The sequence below is a fragment of the Lynx canadensis genome, chromosome F1, assembly GCF_007474595.2.
Source record: "Lynx canadensis isolate LIC74 chromosome F1, mLynCan4.pri.v2, whole genome shotgun sequence".
Classification (NCBI taxonomy): Eukaryota; Metazoa; Chordata; class Mammalia; order Carnivora; family Felidae; genus Lynx; species Lynx canadensis.
Window position 1 is genome coordinate 2,711,117 of NC_044319.2, and position 13,302 is coordinate 2,724,418.

Sequence of the window (13,302 nt, forward strand, 5' to 3'; positions counted from 1 at the left end):
GCTTCCGTTCAGTCTCGGTGTCTCAAGTGTAACAAAGGGATGCTGGATGATGTCTGAGGTGGCTGTGAGAATCCTGTGGCTTTAGGTCTCTAAAGTGCTTATGGGGCGCCTAGGCGGCGCAGTCGGGTGAGCGTCCGACTTCGGCTCAGGTCGCGATCTCGCGGTGCGTGGGTTCGAGCCCCGCGTCGGGCTCTGTACCGACAGCTCGGGGCCCGGAGCCTGCTTCTGATTCTGTGTTTCCCTCTCTGTCTGCCCCTCCCCTGCTGACGCTCTCTCAATCTCTCTCTCAAAAAATAAACATTAAAAAAAATAAAAATGAAGTGCTTAAACGAGTGCCTGTGGCACGAGAGCATTGTGGCAAATGCTCACTGCATTTGAAATGCACGACGTTTTCAGATGCCAGAGTCAGAAAGAATCTCAAAAGTCGTCTGATTCGGTGTTTTTTTCTTCTCTCAGGAAGTTCCGTGAGAAAGGGCTCTGTGGCCAAGCATGACAGGGCATTTAAAATTCAAGGTAGTATGTGAAGGGCGCAGAGAAGTCACGGGGTCAAGAAACCGTTCAACTTGGACTGTTCCGACGTTGGTCAGACTGATCGACCACGGAACCCTCTCCACACGTCCCCTCTGGACTCCTGGGCTGCTGGTGTCGGTACAACACCTGCTAACCACACAGCAGACGGTCCTGTGACTCTTCCCCTTAGTGACTGTGGACATTCTGCGGGGACATCGGGCCACAAGTACTTGGTCCCCATGGACACTCACCGCAGATAACAGCAGTGGGGGAAGGTTTGCCTTGTGCCGGACGCTGTCATAAACACTAAACGCGCGTTATCTTAGTTCTTAGAATAACATTACGAGAGAGTCCTTATCTCCTTCCACGGGTGAAGAAACTGAGGCTTAGAAGAGCCAAGTAACACTTGCCTGAGGTCATGTGGCTGGAAAGCACCAGAATGCAAACTCTGGTCGTCTGACTTTGGGATCCCCACCAGCCTGGGCTGCTTCCTGCGGCCACCGCATCACCTCTAACTGTCCTTCCTTGTCTTGAGCCGAAGTCCATTCCCAGCCACGCCCCTTTCTCCCAGGCGCACCGACAGCGATTTCAGTTCTGACACCCTCTGCCCGTGGTTTCGAGAGCTTTATCCAGTCTGCTCCTTTTTCTCTTTTAGGTACGTGAGCATCCCTTTTGGATAGAGAGATTCAACTGAACACGATTCCGTCTACTCCACTATAATACGATGGTTGCGCTTTTAGGATATCACCTGGTGTCAAGAAACGTAACTTTTGGGGCGCCTGGGGGGCTCAGTCGGTTAAGCGGCCGACTTCGGCTCAGGTCACGATCTCGCGGTCCGTGAGTTCGAGCCCCGCGTCGGGCTCTGTGCTGACCGCTCAGAGCCTGGAGCCTGTTTCAGATTCTGTGTCTCCCTCTCTCTCTGACCCTCCCCCGTTCATGATCTGTCTCTCTCTGTCTCAAAAATAAATAAACGTCAAAAAAAAATTAAAAAAAAAAAGAAACGTAACTTTTTTTTCAGGGAGTTCTTGGCCAATACAGGAGCTTTTTTTTTTAGACAAGGTTAAGGGATAAAAAGTTTTCGATGTACAATGCCAAAATCTTTCCATCAAGAATTTTGATCACGGGGATGCCTGGGTGGCTCAGTCAGGTAGCCGTCTGACTCTGGCTCAGGTCATGAGCTCACGGTTCCTGAGTTCGAGCCCCACTTCGGGCTCTGTGCTGACACCCTCTCTCTCCCTGCTCCTCGTGGGATTCTGTCTTTCTCCCTCCCTCTCTGCCCCTCGCTCACCCCACCAGAGCCCTCTCTGTCTCTCAGAAAAAAAAAAAAAAAAAGTTTTGCTCACAGCTGTTTTTCATAGCCCCAGGGGTATTGCTCTGGGAACTTCAGCCACACTTGATGGCCCCAGCTTCTGCTCTCTGCCCCCCTCCCTCCAAGCACCGTTCCCAGTTTCTTACCAGGCTCACCATTTCTACCCTTGTGACTCATTGTTTGGTAAACAAGGCACAAAGCCAGGAAAACCTAGCAGCCGGCTGTTCCTAACAGCCTCCCAGGCGCTGTGCTGGTCCCAGGTGTGATCTGCTTATAACCGATGGTGGTGCCTAGTGAGGCAAATTGCTTTTTTACTATTGAATCGATTCCCTTAGAGCCCCTTGTAGTTCTGAAAACCCCACTGAAGAACACTGGGACTCTGACTGGACCAGTGTAGCTTGGAAGGATCGCTCTCTTGTTCCGAGCCCTGTACTTCATTAATTCAGCTCAAGAGCTCAGGTTTTGGGGCCCTGCATTACCCAGAGATACATATGGAGCTTGTTTTCAACCAGAATTAATTCCTCCCCGATTCCGCTATACCTCTGCAGGTGTATTTCGGAGCCCCCACTGAAGATGCTATGTTTACATTTATTCAAGTTCATTCGATTAGACCAGTATCGTTCTTCAAGCCTCTGGTGATTGTCTGGGAGGCTGATGATGAAGGAGAACCCTGGTGTCCTCTGTGAAACTGATCACTAGATGAGCATTTCCCAACAGAATGTTCCATGGCGATGGAAATGCCATATAGCTCAGTGGTACACGATGGTACCTGTTGGTGGCTGTTGAACACCTGAACTGAGGCTGATGCAACTGAGGAGCTGAATTTTAAATTGTATTTAATTCTGAACAAATTTTCATAGTCACATACGGCTAGTGGATACCACAGTGGACAGAGTACATCTAGATGTTTACCTGAGAACTGGGCAAAAACTCTGAGCAGACCACCCAACTCTAACCGACTGAGCCACCCAGGCGCCTCTATATACACATATTTTATTTATTTATTTATTTATTTATTTATTTATTTTTATTTATTTTTGGGACAGAGAGACACAGAGCATGAACGGGGGAGGGGCAGAGAGAGAGGGAGACACAGAATCGGAAATAGGCTCCAGGCTCTGAGCCATCAGCCCAGAGCCTGACGCGGGGCTCGAACCCACTGACCGCGAGATCGTGACCTGGCTGAAGTCGGACGCTTAACCGACTGTGCCACCCAGGCGCCCCTATATACACATATTTTAAAGAAAATGGTTTTTTGGGTTGTTTTTTTTTCATACTTGTGGAAGGAATTCATGCCCGCTGTGGCGAAATGCAGGAGAGCACATAGAGGAAATGAACAGTGACCAATAATCCTGCCGTCGGGGACAACTGCTGTTACTGTTTCAGCATATTGCCTTCATCTTTTTTCTGTGGGGGTATCTTTCACATCGCTGAGAACATACGTTCTCTGACATTTGCATACTGGTGTTTTTCATCGACAGTGTTTTCTCAGATCGTTAAACATTCTTCCAAAACAGTCTTAAAGGCTGTAGAGCAGTTCATTATATTAATGACTAATCATTTGTATGACCAGTCCCCCATGGCTGTACTTTTGGGTTGCGTCTAACTTTTTCTGTTATTGTAAATAAATCGACGGTCACGTCTTTTTGTCCAAAATAGCTCTGTGTATGATTTGCATTGATTCCTCCGCACAGACTTCCTGAAGGAGTATCGTTAAGGCTAAGGATATGAACACTGTTGGTTCGTTTGTTTGTTTTAAGCTTTTATTTATTTTGAGACAGAGAGCATGGGGCAGAGAGAGGGGGAGAGAGGGAGACTCCCAAGCAGGCTCTGGTGGCGCACGAATCATGACCCGAGCCAAAATCAAGAGCCGGATGCTTAACCGAACTGAGCCACCCAGGCACCCCATGGATATGGACACCCGTTAAGGCTAATTCTTTCAAGAGAGGACGGGAAGTTAGCCCAGACCCCGTGCCAGCTCTCCGCGGCTAATGCTTTCCCTTCTGAACGTTGGACACCGTTTGATTATCATCCCACATTAATGTCCAGTCCGCCAGTGTATGCTTCTTAGATTCCAGTTTCCTAGCCTTTATGAAAATCGGGGTGACGGGTTCCCCCATCCTCCAGCAGCACCTCTGTGTATTAAAGTTCCTGCAGGATGAAGTCAGCTCGTCGGTGGGGCCCGCCCCGTTCGTTCATCCACTCGGTGCGGTCCTGCTACCTCCTTCTGTACTTGGAGCTTCAATTCTTGTCTTGCTGTCAACTGTTCTTACACTTTCCACGCTGGTGATCTTTCCCCCTAATACGGGAAATGGAACGAGTGTGCGGCAGAGGCTGCTTCCCGCTCGACAAAATCCTCGTTCGTGCTTCTGAACGCACACCAGGACCACCTTCCCAAGCTCCCGGACCATGGGGGGGGGGGGGGGGGGGCGCGTGGTTGAGCTCCAGCCAACTGCGCATGAGCGGAAGTGACGTACTGCTTCCGGGCCTGGAGCGTCAAAACCCACCCTGTGGGAGGGAGACGTCTCCCGGGGCAACGTGAGGAGGGCAGGCTAAGGAACCCCTACCTACAGCTGTGTTTGGTCGTGGAGCCGCTTTTCTCTTTTGCCCTCTTTGGGCTCGGTTGCGATTTATAACTTCATTTAGTCCCGCTTGAGTGGCCTTTCCTTTATTCTTGGATCATGAGATCAGCCCCACCTAAATGTCCTGGGTGTTGGCAACACGCTTGACCGTCCGGCGGGCCCTCCCCGGCTGCCCCCAGACTCCTGGGTCCCAGGGAGCTTTCTCGCATTTCCCCTTGCAGACAGATGCCCCTGGTGGTGCAGAATTGGATCCGCAATGGTACTCCTCTGCATTTTCTCCGAGAAATTTTGGTGAGAGTTTAGCAGAAATTGTATTGCAGTTTCGGTAGGGTGATGAGAAGCCGTTGCCTGCCTGCTGCATAAGGAAGGTGGGTCTTGCTGGGAGGCGGGGGGGGGGGGTGGCGAAGGGGGGAGGTCTGTACCCTGATGAGTGTGACCGCTGAGTTTGGCAGACCGGCCTCACCGGGTACAGTGAGAATTTGGTGTTCCGGAAGCCATCTGAAAGGGAGGGTTAAGGAAGACAGGTGGGCAGGGGAGGGCAGGGAAAAACTGGACCACCCCCTGAGAGGAGTCCGCTGATCAAAGTCCCCAGAGGATAGGATGGCTAAAGAACCCTGGAGAACAGAGGTGTCTAATGGTGAATTTGCAGCTGTTGTGTGACCCCTCCATTCCCTTCAAGGGCTTGGCGCAGCTTTGGACAGACGGGCGCGCCGGTGGCAGGACGGCCACAGGCTGGAGGGACTCGGCAGCTGCAGGCGCTCAGGGCCGGGGCGGGGGGGGGTGATTGTGTGGACGTGAGCCTTCTCCTCCCCGCCCCACCCCCCCTTCAGCCCAGCCCCCCGGGAACTGGCCAAACTTTGGGGGGAGGATTTAGACGTCCACAGGATGTGGAATGGATGTTTGAACCAGTTTTATTTAGGGAGGCTTCAGCTGACATGGGAGTTACGAAATAAACAAAGCCATTGCTAAAAAAAAAACAAAAAAAAAAACCAAAAAAAACCCAAAAAAACATCATATCACAAAGACCTAAGTCGGTAGTCAGGTAATTGGCACCTTAGAACACCCAGGCCAGAGGGGTTCTGTACTGTGAGCTGGTGTAATGGCAGAGCTTTGCTCTGTTCTCGGGCTCTCTGGCTCCTGGCCCCTGTTCTCACTCCGTGCCTGGGACCAGAAAGCAGTGATGCTGGTTAGAAACAGGCTGGATCCTCACACGTCTGTCTGTCTGTCCTTGAGCACCGGGTGCTCCTGGACGTCCCGGGCTCAACTCTTCCCTGAGCTACTCCCGCGGGAGGCTTAGGGGTGATCCATGACTAGCTCTGTTGATGCACTGAGCTCAGGAGTGTGTATGGTGGGGGTGAGGAGGACGTTCCTCCCCCTTGGGACAGAAATTTTCCCTAGTCAGGAGGAGCACGTAAGAAACAAATTCATGAGGAAGCTCGTCAGGGTCATAAAGCTACCTTTCCTGAATGTCAGAAATATTCTTCGTTTCCATCAAAGAATTTTGGCCCCAAACCAAAGGGGTGGAGACATCGGGGCCATCTGGGCAGCCATAGAGGAAGAGAGTTTATCGGACCCGCTGTTTTCCTCTTCTCTAGATAAAGACGTGTGTTGACGGGTGTAGAGAGGGGGAGGTTTCCTGAGTGCAAAGTGCCGAGGTGCAAACCCTGAGATAAAAAGTCATAAATAGACCGAGGGCCTGACCGGTGCCAGGCTCAGTGTCCTTGAGCCGGTAACACTTGCAGGCCAGGTCCCAGGTGGGGGGGCCGGGGCTGAGCAGCTGCTCTGGAAATTTCCACGGGCCGTCCACCAGCTCCCGGGAAGCTCTGGGGCTCCTGACGGCGTGGAGTTACGAAACAGACACAAGATGTGGTCCCAGCTCACAAGGAGCTGGGCCCCTGGAGAAGAGGCTCGGGGACGTTTGCCAAGAAAGCAAGTGAACCAGCAGGTTGGAAAAGTCTTAAAGCTGTAAATAATGTCAAGGCATGGGCTCAGTCAAGAAAATGTCAGTATCCCCTTCCAAGTATTAGAACCCATTTCACCTTTCAAGGAAAATGGAAATATAAATTTCATGTTAAGGTAAAAGCTGATTTTGGTAAAAGCCTGGCCGGCTCAGTCAGAAGAACGTGGGACTCTCGATCTTGGGGTCATGGGTTCAAGCCCCATGTTGGGTGTGTCACAAACAATATATCAGTTGTGTTTTTTTAAAGGAAAAATGTTTACAATTCGTTACCAGTTGCTAGAGTCTGAGATGTTCTTAGGAAATCGGGTTAAAAGCAAAGTCTTTTTAAAAAGTTTTTACTTATTTATTTTATTTTAGAGAGAGAGCGCGTGTGCACGAGTGGGGAGGGGGCAGAGGGAGAGAGAGAGAGAGAGAGAGAGAGAGAGAGAGAGAGAGAGAGAGAATCTCAAGTAGACTCCAGGCTCAGCGTGGATCTCACGACCCTGGGATCACCATCTGAGCTGAAATCAGGAGTCAGACCCTCAACCGACTGAGACACCCAGCTCCCTGTATTTAAAATCATTTTAAATACAGAAATTTACGAAGAGACATCAGTTCCCAAAGGAGGTGCATGTGGGGTTCCCCTCCCTAGTAAGGTTACATGCGTGTGCCCGTGTGTGAACCCACAACACTCCCACGTACACTGGTCGGGAAGACGCTTTGGGTTCCAAGTAGGAGAAACCACGAAGTTATTGGTTCACGTCATTCAAAAGTTAAATGATAGATCAAGCTTCCAAGATGATTTAACCAGGGCTCCAGCCCCATTTCTCGGACTCTCTCTGCTCTGTCCTCCTGCGTGGCCTAAATTCCTTTTTAGGCCGGCTTTCGGCCTGTGAACAGCAGCTGGGCTGGGAACTGAACAACTCAGGTGAATTTCTTGACGCCCGGTTGGAGGATGGGGTTGGGGGGGGGGGTTGCTATTGCTTCCTGGGAGCACAAGTCCTGCCCTTGATTCTGGTTGGACCAACCAGGACCGGTCGCCCTGGGATACTGTGTGCTGATTGGCTCAGGCTCAAAGACAACCCGTCACCGGGGCAAGTGAGTTGAGGTCGGCTTACACCACAGGGGGCCAGCCCTGGAATTGGGTGAGGCCCGTTGCCTTTGGCCCTGGTGGCCACAACTGGGCGGAGGGGAGAACCAGAGGTGTTGGCAAGACTTTCCCAATGCCTACCACACCTCGGTAGCAATTTTTAAAAATTTATTATTATTCATTTAATAGTTTTTTAAAAGGTTATTATTTTTTTTTGAGAGGGAGACAGAGAAAGCATGAGCAGGGGAGGGGCAGAGAGAGGGAGAGGGACTCCGAAGCAGACCCTGCGCAGAGCCTGGTGTGGGGCTTGAACCTATGAAACTGTGAGATCATGACCTGAGCCGAAATCAAGAGTCTGACGCTTAAGAGCCACCCAGGCGCCCTGCAATTTTTGTTTTTAAGTATAAGAGGTACTTTCTGGGTGCAAGGCACTATGGGAGATGTCGAGATACACAGTTTACAATGTATTTGAAATAGAAAGATGAGCTGGCTAAGAACTAAATTACACCATTAGGTGTAATGTTGACAAGAATATTCGCGTGCTAAAACCAAGTAGCGTAAAAGTGAAGGAGACAGACTGCATCTGGCTGAGGGGACCAGAGAGGCATCACGTAGCGAGTAACATTGGAATCGGGTCTCAAAGAGTGAGTAGGAGCCTAAGGCTTGCAGGTGTGCGGGGAGGCCATGGGAGGGAGGGCAGTGGTGAGAGCAAAGCCCCAGAGGCAGAGAGCCCAGGAGAGGGGCAGCCCAGATTCGAGAAGTTGCTGCCGAGTCAGGAAATGTTAGCCCAGTCCAGAGAGATCCCGATCAGGTGATACCTGAAGAGGTAGGAACTTAGCCCCAAAGTCAGGGTGCAGGATGATCCTGCCTTATATTTCCCCCCCGTAAAGAACTGGCTTGGGGGCCGCTGGGGGGGCTCAGTCAATTGAGCGTCTGACTCTTGATTTCAGTTCCGGTCTTGATCTCACAGTTTGTGAGTTTGAGCCCTGCATCAGGCTCTGTGCTGACAGTGCGGATCCTGCTTGGGATTCTCTCTCTCCCACACGCCTCCCCCTCCCCTGCTTGTGCTCTCTCTTTCTCTCTCTCTCTCTCTCAAAAAAAGAAAAAGAACAACAAAACTGGCTTATTCCCCCTTGGCCTTATTAGCAGGAAGTTTAGTATCTGTTTGAAACCCAGAGGCTTCCACAGCCCAAAGTAGGGGGCCGCAGTCAGTCTGACCTTCAGATGCAAGCAGGGACCACTGGTCTCTGGTCTGGCCATCATAGGAGTGAGTCCCCAGGTCTCTGTGACTCCTCAGGAAGGACAGCTGCATTTTGTCACTTTGACCTTGGAGAACAGTGCCCCTCACTGGTGGTCCAGAGCCATGACCTCAGAGCTCTGCCTTTCAGTTAAATTCATACCCACCCACTCTCCTCCCCGCCCCCCCAACAGCTGCCCCAGGGACTCGGGGTAAGAGGTAGTTTGGGGGCACCCTCGTGGATGCGGAACTCCGGACCTCTGTCCTTCCCTGGGGTCCACAGCACCAGGAGGCCGGGAGCTTTCCGTGTCAGCCACACCATCCCCAGCAACACGGTCATCTGCCCTCCCTTCTACGACTACCCCCCTGCACACCCTTTCCCCACCACACGCACACTCCTGGGAGCCTTGGGGGGCAAAACTATGTTGCCCTGACCGAGGCTGTCACTTTCACTGCCACAGAAAAAGAAAATAGAACCCAAAGTTCAGTCCCCAGAGGGACATTCTGCCTTACCCAGACTAGTGGGTTCATACATCTTGTCTCTTCCAGCCAGGGATTGCTTGTCCCACCCCAGGGGGCCAGGCTCTCTCTGTTCTTTTACTGAAAGTTCACATGAGGACGCCCGGGTGGCTCAGTCGGTTAAGTGTTCGGCTCTTGATTTCTGCCCAGGTCACGATCTCGCAGTTTGTGAGTTCGAGCCCGCATTGGGCTCTGCGCTGATGGTGCTGTGCCTGCTGGGATTCTCTCTCTCTTCCTCTCTCTCTGCCCCTTCAGCGTACTCTCTCTCTCTCTTTCTCTCTCTCAAAATAAAAAAATAAACTTAAAAAAAAAGTTCACATTGACTTTCAACCTCCGTGGTCATTGGCAAAATAGAGTCATGTGTATGCCCTTGGGCCGTCCCCACCTTCCAGCTGGAGTTCTTTTCCTTGTAGGCCTCCTCCCTTTCACAACCCTGCTGTCTCAACCCTGGTTCTGTTGGTCTCAGTGGGATGTGGTGCAAGAGACAGACACACGGTTAGGCTCCGCTCCTGGCTTCCAGTGCCCAGCATGCTGCTGCTTCTCTAGTCTATGAACTCGGGGCGCAAATCTGGAAACTACTCTAAATACAAGTGAATTAAAAAAAAAAAAAAGTTTTAAAGTATCCAGTGATTGAGGGAGGACAAAGTCAAATACACACTCAGTGGGGTGCCTGGGTGGCTCCGTTGGTGAAGCGTCTGACTCTGGCTCAGGTCATGATCTCACGGCTTGTGGGTTCGAGCCCCGCGTTGGGCTCTGTGCTGACAGCTCAGAGCCTGGAGCCTGCTTCGGATTCTGTGTCTCCATCTCTCTCTCTGCCCCTCCCCTGCTCATGCTCTGTCTCTCAAAAATAAATAAATACTAAATAAAAAAAAAAATCTTAAAAAAAAAAAATACACACTCAGTGACCAGAATGGCTTTCCACACAAACTCAAGAATATAAGAACAAGAGAATGGATTACCTACCCTTTTTGGATCAAGAGAATGCTACTTTTCAGTTCCTGTCCTATAATGAGCTATTTCTCCTTAACAGAATCAACGTAGGGAGGGACCTGGGTGGCTCAGTTCATTGAGTGGCTGACTCTTGATTTAGGCTCAGGCCATGATCCCAGGGCTGTGGGATCGAGCCCCACATTGGACTCTGTGTTGAGTGTGGAGTTTGCTTAAGATTCTCTCTCTCTCTCTCTCTCTCTCTCTCTCTCTGTCTCTCTCTCTCTCTCCCCCTTTGCCCCTCTTGCACTCCCTCTCTCAAGAGAAAACAAAAACCAGAACCATTGCTTTGGTCAAGGTGGGGGTGATTGGGAAGAGGTCATAGAGGAACATTTTGGAGGAAAAAATTTTGTTCTACGTTTTAATCGGAGTGTTAGTTACTTGATATATATACATGATATATATTACATGATGTAAAAACTCGTGAACCATAGGCTTAAGATCTGTGCGTTTTACTGCATGTGAACTAGATCTCAATTTGAAAATAGAAAAATATCAAACCGACGATTAGCCTTCCTTGGCTAATGTCCACATGTTATGGTGCATTGACAAGAAATTAATCTGGAAAAAGAAAAATAATACCCTACTGTGAAGTCAGACGTGTGCTGTGAGTACAGGCTGAGGGAAATGGAGAGAAGGGAGCAGACATGGTTAATGCACTGGGCTGGGCCGTCTCCAGTTGTGGGGAGTCGAAACTCTCCCTTCATGCAGTTAATCACTTCTAATTGTGCAGCCAGCTAATTACAGTCATTAGTGTTGCCTTCGTTGAACAGGCTTGGAGATTCCTTGAAGTCATTCTTTTCGCAGGACTGGGTTGGATTTTCCCAAGTCTGGAGACCTCAGGTTGTGGCCCATCAGGCTGTATCTCTGGTGCTCCAGAAATGACCTGTTTTCACCACTGGGTGTTTGGATGTGATTAATCTTGGAGTCCATGAGTCATGCACGTCAGGCCTCTGAGCACAGCAAGGGCACTCGTGGTGGGCTCTCTAGTGGCGCGGGACTCTCCGCCCGCCAACCCAGCCTCACCTAGGTCCAGGCTAGTTGCATTTTGAAAACAGGATTATTCACCGCAGCACTGTTTGAAATGCCAAAAGAGTAGAGACAGTCTGCACAGCCATCGGTTGGAGACTCGTTAAATTAGGGCTTGTCCGCATAATGTAATACTGAAAAATGAGTGAGGATGGTTCTCTGTGTGCAAATTTGGAAAGTTTCAGGCTGGTCAATGAAAAAACCAACAGAGCGTATAATCTGTATAAAATACGAGTGTGTGTCTTTGCCCATATACATAAAGAAGCATTGAAAAGGTGTAAGGAACGGAATTGGAGTGGTCACATGTGTGGGGGTGGGGGGAGGGGTCACTGGGGTGGGGAATTGGGCAGAAGAGAGATGGAGTGGGGTAGACTTTTCACTGAAAATCTTTCAAAAATAGTTTTTTTTTTTAATGTGTATTTATTTTTGAGACAGAGAGAGACAGAGCATGAACGGGGGAGGAGCAGAGAGAGAGAGAGACACAGAATCCGAAGCAGGCTCCAGGCTCTGAGCTGTCGGCCCAGAGCCCGACGCGGGGCTCGAACTCACGGACCGTGAGATCGTGACCTGAGCCGAAGTCGGACGCTTAACCGACTGAGCCACCCAGGCGCCCCGCAAAAATAGTTTTTTCAAAGTCATGTGAATATATTACCCAGTGGAAGATTGGAATAATTAAAAGTTCAGAAGTTTTTTATATTTATTTTTGAGAGAGAGAGAAAGACAGACAGATAGACAGAGGATCCGAAGCAGGCTTTGCGTTGACAGCAGAGAGTCCAATGTGGAGCTCAAACTCACGAACCACAAGATCATGACCTGAGTGGAAACCAGAGAGTCAGACACTTACCCAACTGAGCCACCCAGGCACCCCACGTTTTGAGTGGTTTTTAATTTTGGCCACATGTTGTTTAATTTATACGCCAATGTCCCAGGAATTCGCAAAGATTCTTTGCTTGACCAAACTTGAGTCCGGCTCCTGAACCTTCTCCTAGGCCCATCTGTGCACTTCTGTATAAGATAATCCGGTTTTAGCAAGAACCCTGCTGAGTCAGGGCTGTGCATGTACCAGGAAAGGCCCGAGAAGGCCCCAAGATCTCACTTCTGACTGACTGTGAGGCTCTGCACTAGCAGGAAGTTAGGGGAAGGTAGAGTTGTCAACTGCCCAGCTCAGTGCTGAAGGCATGCCCCAACACACACACACACAGTCCGTCAGCGATGGCTGGAGGTATTGTTGGTTCCGGACACTCAAGGAAATCTCTGTCTTACCATTAGCTGGTCACTAAGGTAACTGAGTAGAGACTTTGGTGGCTACATGCAACAAAATCAGACTTTATAGAATTAGTTTCCAAAAGTCATTAAACAAACAACAATTACAATAAGCAGCAGCAAAAAACAAACCCGGGGTGTAAAGGAGAATCTGATTTCTAGAGATGCCACCTATATTATTTAAAATATAAATAAGTTTTTCATAAAAAAATTATGAGGCAGGCAAAGAAACAAAAAAGTATGACCATGTATACGAAAAAAAAGCAGACCATAGAAGCATCGTAAATGTCCCAGACGTGGTGCTTACTAGCCAAAGACTTTAACTCAGCTGTTTTAAATGTATTTAAAGAGCTAAATGAAACCAAGTCTAATGAATGAAATAAAAGTTTGAGAATAATGTCTCACTGAATGGGGACAATCAATAAAAAGATAGAAATTACAAAAAATAATCAAATAGTAGTTCTACAGTTGAAAAAAAAAAACAACCAGTAACTGAAATGAAAAATTCATGGCTGGGGCTCCACAGCAGATTTGAGCAGGCAGGAGAAAGCATCCTGACTTGAAGAAAGGTCAATTCAGATGACCCACTTCGAAGAAAACAAGGGGAAAAGATTGAAGAAAAATGAACCCAGCTCCAGAAATCTGTGGAATGGCATCAAACATATCAACTTACATATAATGGGAGTTCCAGAAGGAGAAGAGACAGGAAAGGGGATAGAAAGAATATTTGTAAAAAATAATGGCAGAAAACATCCCAATTTTAATTAAAATCATTAATCTATATGTCCAAGAAGCACATCGAACTTCAAATAGAATAAACTCAGAGACAGGATAGAC